Source organism: Sciurus vulgaris, assembly GCF_902686455.1.
Source record: "Sciurus vulgaris genome assembly, chromosome: 5".
NCBI lineage: Eukaryota > Metazoa > Chordata > Mammalia > Rodentia > Sciuridae > Sciurus > Sciurus vulgaris.
Genome location: NC_136465.1, coordinates 102,216,917 through 102,222,762, shown reverse-complemented (window position 1 = coordinate 102,222,762; position 5,846 = coordinate 102,216,917). Strand labels below are relative to the sequence as shown.

General features: G+C 38.3%; 1 long non-coding RNA gene across 1 annotated transcript in view; it reads left to right on the top strand.

Moving 5' to 3' along the window:
• LOC306660854 overlaps nucleotides 1-5,846 on the top strand; it is a 610,682-nt gene that overhangs the window by 84,962 nt on the left and 519,874 nt on the right. The window lies entirely within an intron of this gene.

Below are 5,846 nucleotides of genomic sequence, written 5' to 3'. Positions count from 1 at the left end.
GTTAGACACAGCAGGTGATGCCTGCCAGTGTCAGCCCCAAGGTGAAAACCTGCAAAACTGGATTCTTCTCCACTGTTATCTACTGGCATGTTGCAGCTTTTAGTGTCACAGCAAAACCCAACAACTCACCACCAATTTCCTTCTGGGTTCTGATCTCACACGTTTGAAGAATAAAATCCACAGACAACACGAAAGGCAAAGTAAATGTAATAGGATTTATTTAAGTGAGAAGAAGAGAAGAGTTAGAAATGTGCTATGCAGGAGGGGACTGGATAGCAGGATACTGTTTTGTTGTGCTAGTCAAGAGCCTTATATAGTTTTAGGGTAAGGGCATTGACCAAAATGTGTGTTAAACAGACATTGAAAAAGTACCAAGTCTATTGGTGAAAATCTGTTAAACTGGTATTGGAAAAGTATCAAGGCTATTGGCCATGTCTTTTAACTTTTGAGTTTGAATCCTTTCTGTAACTCCCATTTGGGTGTACCTCCATCTTCCATTTTCCCACTGCTCTGGGACAAAGGAGTTGGAGGCAATGTTTCCCCTGTTTAACTTCATTCAGTGGTCTTTACATTTGAGTAAGACCTAACCAGAGCCCATTACCCTGACTGCCTGCCCATTTTACTATCTGTTCTCTCTTATACACCAGAATTTTCTAATTCTGTGTGTTCATAGTTTTCTTTTACAAAGAGCTTTTGAAGTCAGGTATATATTGTTTTTATGCATGGGCACATATTCGCATACATACCCACACCAGATAGAGAGAGAGAGTTACTTAAAACCCCAAGCACACAATTAATTAAAAGAAAACAACTGCACAGACAACACATTTCAAATATTTGTAGACTAATTTAATTCAGAAAGGTGGACTTTGCAATGTTTACATGACTGAGATGATATGGCAGGACCAGAGATACTGAATTACCATGAAATTCTAACTTTGCTTGTTCAAATGGCTTCTGATTTCTCAAGTTCTATGTCTTTAGTATTATGTGTCTTACTAGCATTTTGCAGTATGTTGAAGTGGCTATAGTTCACTAAAATAATGTTCCATTTTGAAGCAAAACATTAAGTTGTAGACAATCTTTCCATTTGGTTTTAATTAATATTATTTTTTCTAAGGGAGAAAAGGTAAAATTAGCATTTAAATTGTGCATTTGCTTCTTTATAATTTATATTTTCCTTGGGCATTGGAATTAAGGAGAACACCCTGAACATTAAAATCATTCTCTATGCACATATAAAAAAGGTGAACTTCATACAAATTGCTAAATGGCTGCAACAGCAAGATGAAATATGGTTTTTTAAAATGGTTTATTATCACTTAATTATCCTACTTCAAAGAGACTCAGCAATTAATAGCATGCCAAAAACTATGTAATTTGTATGGGGAGGGTAAAAGGCAAACTGGTAAAAATTTGGATTTAAATTTTGGACTTTCTTTATGATTAAGTATTACTGACATGTTTTCTGAGAGTGTATTTATAGAACCATATAGGAAATAATTTTATTATTTATTCTCTTTTTCCTAGCATTAAAAATCTATATTCACACATTACCAGTGACAATTGATCTTGGGAAAGCATTTTATATTTAGCAAAACTCATTACACTTTGAGGATGGGTGTTTATGTTCACCGAATAGACTGAAGTGGAAGAGACAGTGGTCATTACTTGAATAAAGTGACTAGAAAAAGTCAGATCTCCAAGAGATGTTTCCCACCTGTGCCCAACTTGAAGTCTACAGGCTGGCTGGGTGGTCCTTAGTAAGGAACTCTTCCCTCCATTAATTTTGGTAAAAAAAATAATAGTTGAGAGGTAGCTCAAAAAGGAAATGAGGAAACTAAAAAGGGGTGTAAGGGGATTTGAGGGAATGTAAGAAATTCATATTTAGTGAATATTTATTACCTGCTGATCAATATTTATTAACCGCTGATTATAAACTGCTGAAGTGTACCCAATTTCTATGGCATTTCATTTAATCCTTATAATAGCCATATGGGAAGGCATTATCATTCCATTTTATAAAAGAAGAAACCAATACTGAGAGGAAAGTTACATAAATTATCTAAAATTACACAAATATGCCAGAAGTCAGTCAGTTTTGCTTGCTCAAATGTTAGCAAAGCTTTTATCTGTTAAGATGGAGGTATGTGTTTTGAAAATAAAGTAGCTGTGTTCAAATAAGACTTGGGAAAAGCTGGGTTACACAAACCTACATTCAAAAGAAATTCAGAAATTTCTTTTCTGTAGCACTTCTAAAAAGTTTATAAGAAGTAATGATACATAATGAACTTCCAGGAGTAATGTCCTGGAGTGCCAGTTTACTTGTGGTAGCCAGGATAAAATCACTTCAGGGAAAACGAGGAGACAGAGGTAGAAGGGATGACAGTTACAGCTATCACCACATTGCTGCCTGACACATGACCCCCACACAGTCTCTGCTGCCACCCACTCCTGTGTCCACGGGAGACAGGTGCTCTAAGCTTGTTGGAGGAGAGTTTCTCACACACTTGGGAAGACCTCTGCTAAATAACAACCCTTAATTTGTTCAGTGGTGTTAATATGTTCCACCCAACACTTTTACTTAGGGCAAATTTATTTTGATTTTAAAAGCCTTTAGAATAGCTAGCAAGACTCATGACAAAAATCAAACAAAAGTTATTTGTTTCCCAAGCAATCTGTCCCTTCCCTAAAGAACTGATTAAAAACTGGCATCTATAAACAAACTTTTCTTTTAATTTATTTTTATTGTAAACAAATAGGATACATGTTGTTTCTGTTTGTACATGGAGTAACAGCATACCATTTGCCTAATCATACATTTACATAGGGTAATGTTGTTTGATTCATTCTGTTATTTTTTCCTTCCCCAACCCCTCCCACCCCCTTTTCCCTCTATACAGTCCCTCCTTCCTCCATTCTTGCCCCCCTCTCACCCACCATTATGTGTCATCATCCGCTTATCAGTGAGACATATGACCTTTGGATTTGAGATTCGCTTATCTCACTTAGCATGATATTCTCCAATTTCATTCATTTGCCTGCAAATGCCATAATTTTATTATTCTTTATAGCTGAGTAATATTCCATTGTATATATATACCACAGTTTCTTTATCCATTCATCAATTGAAGGACATCTAGATTGATTCCACAGTCTGGCTATTGTGAATTGAGCAGCTATGAACATTGATGTGGCTGTATCTCTGTAGTATGCTGATTTTAAGTCCTTTGGGTATAGGCCAAGGAGTGGGATAGCTGGGTCAAATGGTGGGTCCATTCCAAGTTTTCTAAGGAATCTCCACACTGCTTTCTAGAGTGGCTGCACTAATTTGCAGCCCCACCAGCAATGTATGAGTGTACCTTTTTCCCCACATCCTCTCCAACACATATTGTTGCTTGTTTTCTTGATAATTGCCAATCTAATTGGGGTGAGATGGAATCTTAGTGTAGTTTTGATTTGTATTTCTCTTATTACTAGAGATGTTGAACATTTTTTCAAATGTTTGCTGATTGCTTGTAGATCTTCTTCTGTGAAGCATCTGTTCATATCCTTAGCCCATTTGTTGATTGGGTTATTTGTAGTCTTCATGTAGAGTTTTTTGAATTCTTTATATATTCTGGAAATTAGTGCTCTATCTGAAGTATGAGTGGCTTTCTATTTGTCAATTCTTTTAACTTTTGTTTATCATGGAAGGATTTTATTTCATCTTCAAATCTGAAGGTTAGTTTTTCAGGGTATAGTGTTCTTGGTTGGCAACCATGTTCTTTCAGAGCTTGAAATACGTTGTTCCGGGCCCTTCTAGCTTTTTGATTCTGGGTTGAGAAGTCGGCTGCTATCCATATTGATCTCCTCCTATGTGTAATCTGATGCTTTTCTCTTGTGGCCTTAAAAATCCTATCTTTATTTTGAATGTTAGGCATTTTCATTATAATGTGCCTTGGTGTGGATCTGTTGTGATTTTGTGCATTTGGTGTTCCGTAAGCCTCTTGTATTTGATTTTCCATTTCATTCTTCAGGCTTGGGAAATTTTCTGATATTATTTCATTGACTAGGTTGTTCATTCCTTTGGTTTGTATCTCTGTGCCTTCCTCAATCCCAATAATTCTTAAATTTGGTCTTTTCATGATGTCCCATAGTTCTTGGAGATTCTGTTCATGATTTATTACCATCTTCTCTGTTTGGGCGACTTTACTTTCAAGATTAAATATTTTGTCTTCATTGTCTGAGGTTCTGTCTTCCAAGTGGTCTAGTCTGTTGGTGATGCTTTCCATTGAGTTTTTTATTTGGTTTATTGTTACCTTCATTTCAAGGATTTCAGTTTGGTGTTTTTGAGAATCTCTATCTCTTTGTTGAAATGATCTTTTGCTTCCTGCAGTTTCTCTTTCAGCTTATTAATATGATCATTCATTGCCTGCATTTGCTCTCTTACCTCATCCTTTGCTTCACGAATCATCTTAACCATGTATAATCTGAAGTCCTTTTCTGACATTTCTTCTAACATACTGTCATTGGATTGTATTACTATAGAATCTAGATTTGTTTGGATCATTTTCTTCCCTTGTTTTTTCATGTTGTTCATGTATCTTCCCCTCTAGCAGTGCAGATCTGGGCTATTGCAGATTGCCCCCTATAGGCTTACAGTGACCCTATAGGTTTCCAAACCCTTTCTTTAAGGAGAGATCAATATTAGCAGTGCCCAATTCAGACACTATGTAATCCTAGACCAAATAGCCCCTATGAGGACAATAACAAAATTGTCATAATAAACAGAATGAGTTCAAGTATTATCTTCACTAAAACAAACAGATTTGCAATAAGGTCTGCAGTTTCAAATGGAGGACAAAGAGGACGCAGAGGGATGTAGAATGTGGCAGTTAATGGGAAAATTAAAGAATATACAGAAGTTCTAGATAATAGAAAGGGTGAGAGTGTAATCAAAAGAAATCAGATGTTAGCATGCAAAAAAGGGAGAAAGAGACTCTGAGGGAACAGGTAAACAAAAGGAAAAGAGAGCAAGAAAAGTAAAGAAATAAAAACTTAAATTTTTTCAATAAGGAGAAAAAATAAAATCTACAGTATAACAGTCATATAGTAATGGAACCTCCCAGTGTTCAGTAGCCTGATGCATGAGAGGTACCTAACAATGAGCTTCAAGCCTCCAGTAGGCGGCTCAGGATGGGATTTGCCCCACCTAAAGATCAGAGCTATGGCTTCCAGGATTACCCAAGATGGCTGCTCTGGCTTCGAAATGTGTTGGCAAATGGGGATTTGCAACTCAGGGTGTGGCTGTGGTCAGCTGGAGGTCCTGGAGGTGGGATGCAGTTGGTCAGACAGGGGTCATGGAGATCGGGTGTGTTTGGTGTGGTTGTGGGATCCTGGAGGCCGGTTGCAATCACTTGGTCTGGGGTCCAATGATAGGGCACAGTCCGTAGGTCTGGGGTCCTGGTGGCAGAGAGCAGTCAGTTGATGTGAGGGCCCCAGAGGCAGGGAGCAATCAGTCGGTCTGAGGGATCCTTGAGACAGGGCTCAGTCACTCTGGCCAGGGGTCCTACCAGGCCTGGCTGTTGTCTCAAAATGGTGGCAGACACATTTAATCAAACCTGCAGGTACTGTAACAGTGAACTTCCAGGCAACAGCATGCAGCTGGTGCTCTAGTGGTGGTCGGCCATCAGTTTGCTGACTGTTATCAGAGGATCGGGAGGTGAACCTCGTGCGTTGGGTGATGGATAGGTGTAAGGCAGGCGATGGACCTGCGAGAGGCAGGCAAATGGTGGATGATAGGCGCCTGACATTGAGCAATCGAGAAACAGATATCCTCTGCTTGAAACCGGAGTTACTGAGCA